Genomic DNA, 12,536 nt, shown 5'->3' with positions numbered 1-12,536 from the left:
CCTCTAAAATGTCAAATATTAACATTTCAATAATGGAAAATTTCCACTTAAATTGTTATATAACAATTGATTCTTTGAAACTTAATTTCCACAGAAAAATGTTTGTAACTTATCAATATTAAATTTTGACACATTATTGGCATAATTCTATTGTAGTAGTAAGTATACTAGTGTTAGATTTCGATTAGAGACTCACTAGCGAATATCATTATTGTAGGAATCGGTAGTGGTACACGTGGAACGTAGTTCAAGGCACTATTTGCATCATCTAAATGCATTGTGAGTATTCACGCACTCCCCTATTTTCGGTTTTTATGTTTTGGGGTGGAAAAGCATGTCCTAAACTATTTATGTTCGTTGTATTTATTTGACTCGTATAAACTTGGTTGCTATATTTTTCATATTGTGAGTATTCACGCACTCCCCTATTTTCAGTTTTTATGTTTTGGGGTGGAAAAGCATGTCCCAAAAACTATTATTTGAATGTTGTATTTAAATTGATTTGTATCAAACATGATTGCTATTTTATTGCTATGTCTCTCTATGTATGTCTATGCAACACAGAACATGAGAACTTATCGTACTAAGGCCCTTCCCTTATCTCTAACCATTAACTCTTTGAGCCAATGGTCATTATGGATAGCGCTATTAGGAATTGACAACTCCTCACTCGCCCTATTGCTGGAGTGCATGATACCATATTCATCTATGGAACGATAAGCATAGATCTTGATAGGGCTTCAGTCATAGGTTTGGTTGAGACTCATTGTTTGCTCATACACATACAAACTCGTTTCTCGTTATAGCAATAAACTTGTTATTAATTATAGCAATGAACTTTGTTTCTCATTACAACAACGAACTTTTATTACTCAAAACTTATATACATGTTTTAGCAATGAAATTGTTTGCTTCTTGTAGCAACGAAATTGATTGCTCATTTTAGCAATGAAACTTGTTTACTCGTTTGAGTAACGAACTTTATCTTCCATGAGAATATGAATGTTGCATCTTATTTGGGCAACATACTTTATCTCTCATGATGACAAAGAACTTTGTTTTTACAAACTTATTTACTCATTTTAACAATATACTTTTATTATTGGAAACTTTTATCAAAACTTTGATTTCAATTCATGGAACCAATATTATTTTGTTTATCTGTGAGTACTCACCAACTATTTTTATAGTTGACGCTCGTTTTACATGCTTTTTCAGGAATCATCGAGTAAGTGGCACTTAGGGACACTTCACTTTTAGGAGCATTCGCATGTGTTGTATTTCAATTTACATTGTAATTTCTTTTAAAAATTGTTCAAACCCATTGTAAAATTTGTAATGATTTTTAATACTATGGTTGGTGTTGTCTTTTAACTTTTGCTATGAAACCCTTTATACTGCCACGCCTCGTGTTTCCGCTTTAGCGGGGTGTGACAGAAAATGGTATCAGAGCCGAAGGTTATAGAGAATACCGGTTTTCCTTTGGAAAACCACAACTATAGCCAAAAATTTTCTAAATGTTTTTAAAATACTGAACATACTACTGGTATAACTAATTCGAGTACGCATTATCAGACTTTAATTAAGTATAGCCTGGCCAACTATGCTTAATTAAGGAAACGTAATGTGAGGCTTGAAACGATTATAGTAGAATTATGTTCAAAACGATTTTCAACTTAAACTTTTGAAAAACAAAATTTTTCGGTGTGCGTACGGGCATTGCATATTATAGGCATTCATCTAGATACACTTAGAAACTAAGTGCACTTTTATAACAATGCCTTTATTTAGAAATATTCTTACCCCTTATCAAGTGCTAGGTTAACCACTTAGGTTATATCACTAGCCACTCTAGGAGCAATGCACTTAGTACTGAGAATGAGTATTCATCGGTAGCTATTGACTTTAGATGTAAGGTTAGTAGTTAGATATACACTAGTAATAATCTTAAGTCGAAACATATGCCAATTATTCCTCAATACCTCTTCATCGTCTTCGTACTAGAGTTACAACTAGGAAAAAGCGTTTCGATACCGACACGGATGAGAATCAGAGCATCGCGTAAAAAGGTAGATGAGTCACCACTAAGTAATCACTTGGATACCATTGGCGGGCATTCTGGATTCGACTAACGAGGAGACACAAGGAGGTTTAACCCATACATGAGACTTCTCTACTACACTACGAATTTAGCTTTAGGTTGTTTCCACCTTGATCTTAAAACTTAACATAGGATGCCCCTTTGACCTCTATAAAAGGCCACGAAACTACATTGACACCATAAAACGTTTTACAAACAATTTTTCTTGTCCTTTATTTTGAGGAAAAGACACCGGTACTCGCCTTAGACTCGCCTTAGACTCGCCTTAGTATTTAGGTACGATCAGCTACACTAACATACTTATTCCTTACTTCTTAACCTTCCATCGAAAAATTATTTCGCTTCATCGGTTTTATTTATCATCAATAAAATATTTCATAACCACTTCAATCAACTTAGTAGACATTTCTTAACAATGTAAGCCATATTCTCGCTAAAAATCTTCTGACAACTTGCTTTAACTTAACACTTTTCTTCAAAACTCAATTTAACCATTATTGGTTTTAACCTTGCTATTTCAATTTTATTTCAAATCCATTTCAATGGATAGATGTGTTTTTAAGGGCATATAAACCATTTTAAACCTTGCTTACCATTTTGACACGTTTTCGAAAAACTTAGAAACATTTTCTTTTATAAAAGTGTTTAAACTCTATGCTATAAAACTTAAACATATAACATTGAAGTCCTATTATATGTAAAAGCTTCATCGGATCTTCAAACCACTTTTGTTTTAAGACTCTTGACTACCTTCTCATTTAGGCATTGTACTTTACTTAAATGTGTTTTCTTGAAACCCAACACGGTATTTTTACAACTTTCTAATTTAAACATGTTTATAGGAAATCTCTAATTCCTACATTTTCAACATACCTCATTTTCTTTATTTTTATTTTTTTCAAATTAGTTTTATAATTTGTAAAGTTTCTAAAATTTAAAGAATTGAAAAACTTAGTGTTCACTTTTAAAATTCCAGTGACGCACTTTCGACAATGCACAATTATTCATTTAAATATGTTAAGTCTTTACCTTATCCGTTTTAACCATTGATGGACTCAAGCCTAAAAGGGTCAAGACTGTCAGATTTTCAATTACCAGTTGTAGTGGTTTTTTTTTTTCCACAATTGAAGTTTAACTTAATAGATAACTCGTGAATTTTTAGCAATCCTTAGCAAACACTTTAAAACTCCCACATGTCTATTTAATCATCAACATACATCAAATATTTAAGTTTGAAATATATCTCAACCTGGTTTTAAATCTACCTATAGGTATTGTTCTTATAATTTTAACAATAGCAATCATTGCCGCCGCTATCTTCCTTTTTCTTTCCCCCCGAACTTGATTTCTCGCTCTCCTTCTGATTGTAGATCTCGCACGCCATAATATTAACATAATACATCGTCTAACTTTGTTTCTGTCTATTTTGCTTCTCCTGGTATCATGTTCGTATACATAAAGACTAGAAGTCTACCCTTTCGTTTTGAGCGATTAATACGTGTAAAGTCATGAGGCATACCTTTGATTTAGTCAACTTGGATATATTCAATTACGCCTTTTATCATATATATCTTGTTTTTATTTTCAAATCTACTATAAACAAGTGATCTTTATTTACATTTGCTCTTTCGTTCTAAGTTCGGAAACTTGATATAAAATGCAATTTTCATTGTATTTTTCCTTATAATTAATACACAAGATGAATATTCTTATGCTTATCATTTTTTTCTATATCCGAAAAATATATGTGGAGGATATGTATTCTTATGCTTCTTCTTTTCTTTAAATACATCAAAAGTCTTGAATTTTACTATTACATATTCTCTAAATGATTGTTTTTGTAGAAACACTAAATTAAGAATCCACTATTTTCAATTATCGATATTTTTACACGTTTCTTAAAATAGCATTCTACTTTGTAATTTCATTGAGTTCCTAAACTCTCAACTTTGTTTTTAAAAATATTCTGACTCATAAGCTTGAATTTGTCCTGACTTAGAGAATTAGACAATTTCTCAAAAGAGTAATCAAAATATTTTCGTATAAATTCCCTTATTGATGACTTAAACCTGTAACCTTAATTAATCTTTATATTATTTTACTACTTCGTTTGATCGCCACACATGTATTTTCGTTATCTTGGAATTATTACATATTTTGATAATAGTGAGATTAATTATCATTTCTAAACACACATTTTAATAACAGTGAGATTTTTTTATTCACTTCTAAACACTTAAAATGCTATCTACACAATGTAATTTAAAATATCATAAACTTTCATCGCTTCCATTTGCAACAATGACTCTCTAAATATATTTATTCTTCGAATAAGGTTTTATTATTGTAAGAGTAACTGTAGTAGTAATTATAGCCTCGGAGATCCTCAATAATTTCGTAATTTATTTTGTAGACGACACTTAAATAGCCTTCACATTTGAGATGTACCAAAACTTCGTTGTCTACCCTTAGTACGTATATTTAGGAACTTACCCTCGATCGCTTCTCTTTTATTTGTGCTACCCCTTCTTATTTTGGAATATATCTTTTCCAGATTTAGTAGCCAACCCGAAAGTGAACAAATTGTTCATAATCTCTTCTTTATTAGGCGGCGAATTTACACTTAGTGCTAATTTAGAATGCAACTTAAGGATCAATGCGGATTTAACGCTCAGTGTAGTTCATGCTTCAGCAAAACTTATAGCTCTCTTAATTCAGATAATATCTAACTAGATGATCTTTTTCGACTAGGTCGCCATGTTTGGATCATGATTTCCATGATCCTAATTTCTCGCAATCTAAATTGTAGAACTCGAATTAAGGAAACATTAATTTGACTATAGCTAATTAATTGGGTTCTCCTTTGAGGAAATAAACCCAAAATAATCAAAGAACACTTCAAGTCACCACCTCTCCAGCTATATAATTGTATTCGACTGAGTTCTAATAGAATACGTCACGAATTGAATTTCGGGACGAAATTCTTTCAACCGGGGGAGACTGTGACAACCGTCAAAATTCGATTCGGTTCTAGATTTGACTAAACTTAGTTGCACGTATAGGCACGACACATACTAGATTAAGTAACTAGAAACTAAGTTATAACCTACTAGAAGCTTGGAAACAATTAGAATCAATGGATAGTATACTTAGATTTCACATTGATATGTGAATTCTACAACTACTTAACTGTAGTGAATATCCATATTTAGGTCACTCTTTGACTCGAACACCTTTTCATGAATCATATACACACATCATGCACTTTACCTAGTGGTAGAAATTAGGTCAGAGTCTCATAGAAACTTAAGTCAAAGTTGAAGACTAAGACTAGTATACTTGATTCCTCAATTTCGCTTGAATCTCGGAATCACTACATAGAATGCCAATAAACCGATAAAAATAAATTACAAACATTATTTATAACTATAAAAGAGTTATAATACCATAAGATAATTTGAAGTCTCAAATATTCAATTTATTTTGATATTCAAAGTTTATTAAACTCCAAAACCCTAAAAGCCCTAAAACCTAAATTTTATAAAGTTTAACATCAAGAATTTTATAAAATTAGTTATGAAACTTATAATATTATCTTAAAATAATTAAATTCAAGGAAATATAATCAAGGAAATAAAAATTTAAGTCATTAACATTCACCCTTAATTTATAAGTCAAAAATCAATATTTTATGAGTAAAAACTATATTAAGGTGCATATTTTATAAAAATTTGGTGTTTTTATAAAATAATTAGAATTTTATAAAAATGGAAGAGTGAGGGAACCTCTCTCCTCATCAAAATTCGTCCCCCCTCTTTCCTAGGCACCCTCTTCCCAAAATTTTTAATCATTCACTTCACCCTCACACTCCATCTTCTCTCTCACTCTACCCCTCATTCTCTCTCACACTCTTCATCACCACCACTCCATTTCTCTCTTCATTTCTCTATACCCACGAAATTTTCCAGAGAATAAGTCCAAGAACACACCTCAAACTCAAAATCTTCATCATCTAGTGGTGTTCATTAAGGTAGAACACGATTTCCTTTCATTTTCCTCCATGTTTTCAAGGTTTTTCTTGCATTTCCTTCTTCTTCTACACCTTTCTCTTAGAAAATTTGTGTGAATATTCATTCACTTCAGTTTTGATGATGATGGTGGTAGATTTTCACCAAAAACATCTTGCATGTTACAAAATGGCGAAGATCCATGGACTAAACCTAAGTCAAAACCATGAAAATGCACTTTTCTATATGTTTTGGTGGAAAAACACCACATGCACCCTATGTTTTCTATCAAAAACGATTTTTTAACATTTCAAACTCATGAATGATCTTCAAACCAACATGCATGTGATGATCTTCAAGCTAATATGCTAGATCATCAAAGTATGTTGTTAAAAGCTTTCAAATATGTTCATGAAGGATTTATTTCCAAATAAATATCTAAAACTCCTTTTCTGACCAAATCCGATTTTTCCTAGATTCCCATCAACAAAATAAGATGATCTGTAAATTTCCAGAAAATAATTCATTTTTCTAGAATTATTATAATTAATGCAAGAAAATAGGGCAATAAATCATATAAAATACTTTCTGGGGTCTATAAATCCTAGTTAAATTCGTGGACGACCCCTATGCTAAATAATGATCCCTCATTAAGTTTCATCGATTTTTGTTACTGTTTAATATGGTTTTGAATTTTCTTTTTGTTTAGCCCCAATAAATCATAAAACCGCTTTAGATAATTTGAAAAGGTTATATAATAATTTTCGCAGCTTATACTCTCTGTGGAAGACTTAGAAAAATATTTTCAGAATTTTTCATAATTTTTCATAATGTATTCCTATTTTTCCCCGATTTTTGTGTATATTATGGACTAAAAACAGGAAAAATAGTTCTGCTTATCCAAAATTCATAAACATTTACCAGAACACCTTGTAGTACATTAGGAGGCTACATAAAAATTTTTTGATGACTTTTCCCTTCTGTATACTATTTTTCTCCTATTTTCTAAGATTAAATACATTTAAATACACAAAATCGGATTCCAGTAGATAAAAACCACATTTGGGATTTTTCCCAGATTATTTACACTGTACATGAACTTTACAAAATTTTTGGTAATTTACTTTAACTGTTTAATAATTATTCTCCAATTAATGATTATTTAAGAGGATAAAACAAAGAAAAATAGAAAAACTAATTGAAAAATATCTTTTATATTTTTCACAGCTTCTACATGTAGAATAAAAGTGTTACAAAAATTTTGGGCAATTTTGGAAACTGTTTTCTATTTATTTCAGTTTTTATTAGAATAAATGCTCAAAAATCATAAAATTTGGTTAAACAGTTTAGAAATCAATTTTTATATTTTTCCCAACTTAAGAATGTTTAATAACAATATCACAAAAAGTTTGGTAATTTTGGAAACTGTTTTCTATTTATCCCCATTTTTATTAGAATAAATGCATAAAAATCATAAAATTAGGTTAAACAGTTTAGAAACCCCTTTTTATATTTTTCCCAGCTTAAGTATGTGTAATGACATTGTTATAAAAAGTTTGGGGTATTTTCATAACTGATTTATATTTTTCATGAATTTGTATATATTTAGAGAATTAAATATGTGAAAAATGGTTATACATATTCATAATCCATGAAAATTTATCTAGAAGTCTTTTAGTACATTTAGAACCAAAATCTGAAGTTTGGTAATTTTTATTAACTGTTTAGTATTTTTCATGATTTTATGGTTATTCAAGAAACTAAAATCGTGAAAAATAGTCAGACAAATCCAAAATTCAAGAAAATTTATCTTAAGGTCTTTGACTTCAAGTAAAACTTAAATGCAAAGTTTGGGAGAGTTTAGAACTAAATTGATTTAGTTTTGAATATTTAATCATTGGAACACCTCTAAAATGTCAAATATTAACATTTCAATAATGGAAATTTTCCACTTAAATTGTTATATAACAATTGATTCTTTGAAACTTAATTTCCACAGAAAAATGTTTGTAACTTATCAATATTAAATTTTGACACATTATTCGCATAATTCTATTGTAGTAGTAAGTATACTAGTGTTAGATTTCGATTAGAGACTCACTAGCGAATATCATTATTGTAGGAATCAGTAGTGGTACACGTGGAACGTAGTTCAAGGCACCATTTGCATCATCTAAATGCATTATGAGTATTCACGCACTCCCCTATTTTCGGTTTTTATGTTTTGGGGTGGAAAAGCATGTCCTAAACTATTTATGTTCGTTGTATTTATTTGACTCGTATAAACTTGGTTGCTATATTTTTCATATTGTGAGTATTCACGCACTCCCATATTTTCAGTTTTTATGTTTTGGGGTGGAAAAGCATGTTCCGAAAAACTATTATTTGAATGTTGTATTTAAATTGATTTGTATCAAACATGATTGCTATTTTATTGCTATGTCTCTCTATGTATGTCTATGCAACACGGAACATGAGAACTTATCGTACTAAGGCCCTTCCCTTATATCTAACCATTAACTCTTTGAGCCAATGGTCATTATGGATAGCGCTATTAGGAATTGACAACTCCTCACTCGCCCTATTGATGGAGTGCATGATACCATATTCATCTATGGAACGATAAGCATAGATCTTGATAGGGATTCAGTCATAGGTTTGGTTGAGACTCATTGTTTGCTCATACACATACAAACTCGTTTCTCGTTATAGCAATAAACTTGTTATTAATTATAGCAATGAACTTTGTTTCTCATTACAACAACGAACTTTTATTACTCAAAACTTATATACATGTTTTAGCAATGAAATTGTTTGCTCCTTGTAGCAACAAAATTGATTGCTCATTTTAGCAATTAAACTTGTTTACTCGTTTGAGTAACGAACTTTATCGTCCATGAGAATATAAATGTTGCATCTTATTTGGGCAACATAATTTATCTCTCATGATGACAAAGAACTTTGTTTTTACAAACTTATTTACTCATTTTAACAATATACTTTTATTATTGGAAACTTTTATCAAAACTTTGATTTCAATTCATGGAACCAATATTATTTTGTTTATCTGTGAGTACTCACCAACTATTTTTATAGTTGACGCTCGTTTTACATGCTTTTTCAGGAATCATCGAGTAAGTGGCACTTAGGGACACTTCACTTTTAGGAGCATTCGCATGTGTTGTATTTCAATTTACATTGTAATTTCTTTCAAAAATTGTTCAAACCCATTGTAAAATTTGTAATGATTTTTAATACTATGGTTGGTGTTGTCTTTTAACTTTTGCTATGAAACCCTTTATACTGCCACGCCTCGTGTTTCCGCTTTAGCGGGGTGTGACATAAGGGCAATCAAAACAATGACGTAGATTAAATATGCCTGAGGAAAAGCAAGGACGACGTGTACATAGATACCAGGCTATAACAAATAAGTACCACCGAGGATAGGACAGAGAACAGAGGAAACCACTCGGGAAGCATACGAGGTGGTAGAGAACCTGATACGTCAGACTAATAAGTAATAGTTATTATTATCAAATGAGTTGGTAATTTTATTACTCACGCTATGAGATAGGTACGTCACATCCTCCTTCATAACTTGAGATAGTAAGAAAGATACCCTCTCCCAAAACCCATGAAACTAGATCAACTTAAGATTTCAACATCCCTACCCTAAATTGCTGAAACTAAACTTAAAATATGATACCTATTCCAACCCTCAATCACAAATACATCATAAGAATGTAAGTCGAAACATTAGAAACCAAATAACAAAAACAGGAAATTGTACTTATAGAATCCAACTAACAACGATCATAGTTATCTGAGCAACTCGTTTCGCATCATGTATCAGAATCATGTCTTCACATGGAAATAACCGACCAACCAACGAAACACCACTCCTGCTTATTGACTCAGCTACTTTTCAAGCTGCGGTCACAGCCGCCGTGACAGTCATCATGGCACATCTCAACGCAAGAAACACTAGTAAAACTGGAATGGATGTCAAAAATTCAAATGTTTGTGTCAACTAAGGAAACCAACGAATGTCTACCCACAAGGATACTCCAAACCACAAACCTAGCAACACGAAACGAAGGTTTGGGAATGAAAAATGGGGCAGTTCAAAACAAAGGTCTACCAAAAGACAACAGGTAGTGACAGCTCACGCTGTTACTGTTCCTATCACCCCCACACCCACAAGGTCGTACAACGGCAACCAACCTAAGTGTAACCGATGCAACTTTCATTATCACGGACCCTGCCGTGAAATGCATTGCTCTAGGTGCAATAGTAAGGGACACACCGTCCGCTACTGCAGGGAACCAACCCAACCGACCGCTCCAGCCACAAATGTCGTAGTAGACCGAACTTGTTATGAGTGCGGAGCAACGGGGCACTTCCGAAGGGACTATCCGAAGGCAAACAACAAGAATACTGGGGGAAGTGGCCAAGTATTCGCAATAGACCAGGAGGAAGCCGTTGCAGACCCCACTGATGTTACAGGTACATTTTTCCTCGATAGAACATTAACATGTATTTTGATTTATTGTGGAGCGGAAAGGAGTTTTGTGAGTCTTAAATTTAAAAGTCTTCTTAAACAAACACCCCAATCATTAAGCAAAACCTTCATAGTAGTAATAACAAGGATAGACTAAAAGCACTGAAAACACACATGTAGAATGCACTATCCCACTAACGAACACTTTTACTGATCGACTTCACTCTTGATACGATAAGAAGTTCCCATATAGCTACTAGAAACGAATTGGCTTGGTCTTCACCATACCAATTGCATGTGCTATGAAAAGACCCTTTGTGTTAACCACCGACTAATGAAACTCTTCTAACCTATAACGACAAACCCGACACAACTTCCAAATCGTCTCCCATTTCAAAATTCCGTAGCACTCATGTGAGGAGTACTATCTCCTTTACAACCTACCCAAAGTATTCTCGACAGACCACTTAGGAATAAGCACGTATACAGTGAGTCAAGTTGAAACGCAGAGGCTAGGAATAAATACGGTTAACCTATCACTACAAAGTGTGTATGCCACTTGCATACACAAGGCGACGATAGACGGACCAGGTGTGAATTCAGCCATGAAATTCAAGACGAAGATGACCTGTATTACGAGTAATCAATACTAACATTTAGATGAATATAGACAATTAAACCCAAATCCACACGACCTCTACCGATCAAAACAATAGACAGGATAATGAATATCCGATGGAACACCCACGCTAAGAGTTGGAATCAGTAGAGAACAAGAAGATTCAAATGGAACAGGAGTACGCTCACCTTTCCTCAACCATCGATGTCCCATTCAAATGCGAATTTCGGGACGAAATTCTATCTAACGGGGGGATGATGTAACACCAGCAAAATTTAGTTTAAAAATAAATTGTTCAATAACCTTAATTAGGATAAATGAAGTGATAGAGATCGTATCTAGGTTTCCAAAAATATAAAGAACACTAAAATCCGAGTTATAACGAAGAAGTTATGACCAATCGAAGATCCGCAACAAAACCGACAAAACACTGTTAAGCGTAAAATGCGAAATTCCGATAAAATACTTTTTAGCCTCATATATCTAAGTGAAAGTCGTAGATATCATTAAACCGTAAACATACATAAAAAGAACGCCCAAATCTGACTTCGTATGAGGAAGTTATGATTTTTCGAAGTTTCGGACATAGCAGTAGACAGCTAAAAACTCGAATTAGAGATCGAGCGACTTTTTGCCAACATGACCTAAACGAGAATCGAATATCTCATCAATGGTATTACAACGGTAAAAAGTCTGATGAAAACGGACATCGAATGAAGAAGTTATGGATTTTTAACGGACTTTTCCTGTCCCGGCCTGTTAAAAATGTAATATTAAAAATAAATTCAAAATTAGCCAACAAAGTCTAAATAAGAGTTGTAGAGCATAATCCCACCTTCGCGTGGATATAAAGAATGTCAAAAACGGAGCTCGTATGCGAAAGATATGAATTTCTGAAGTTCGAGGCACAATTTTCGACGCTGTGTCAGAATTTATCAGTGTTCACGACGTGAACAGTCTGAATGACCCTTCCAGAGCAAGTTGATGAGTGATGCATGCCATGACTATTCGGGACCAAACTGACGACGTGAGTTATGCTAAACTCACGACGTGAATGTCAAAATGGTGGCTATATATAGAAATCTAAGCCTTCCGACTTTGGTTGCTCAACCCCATCCTCTCTCCCACTCCTACTCTGTGTTAAGCATCCCGAGACAACCCCGAAGCCCCAAAAACAACCCTAGCACACGACGCAAGGCTCGAAGTCCAGTAGTTCCTGAGGAACTTGCTTCTTTCCAGTCGAAGTACTGCCCGAGTTTAGTCTCGCCTTCTTCAGCTCACCACTTCTATCAAGTGAGTTCATACCCC

Source organism: Lactuca virosa, chromosome 6, assembly GCF_052849685.1.
Source record: "Lactuca virosa cultivar CGN04683 chromosome 6, Lactuca_virosa_CGN04683_v6, whole genome shotgun sequence".
NCBI classification, from domain to species: Eukaryota; Viridiplantae; Streptophyta; class Magnoliopsida; order Asterales; family Asteraceae; genus Lactuca; species Lactuca virosa.
This window is presented reverse-complemented; position numbering follows the sequence as displayed.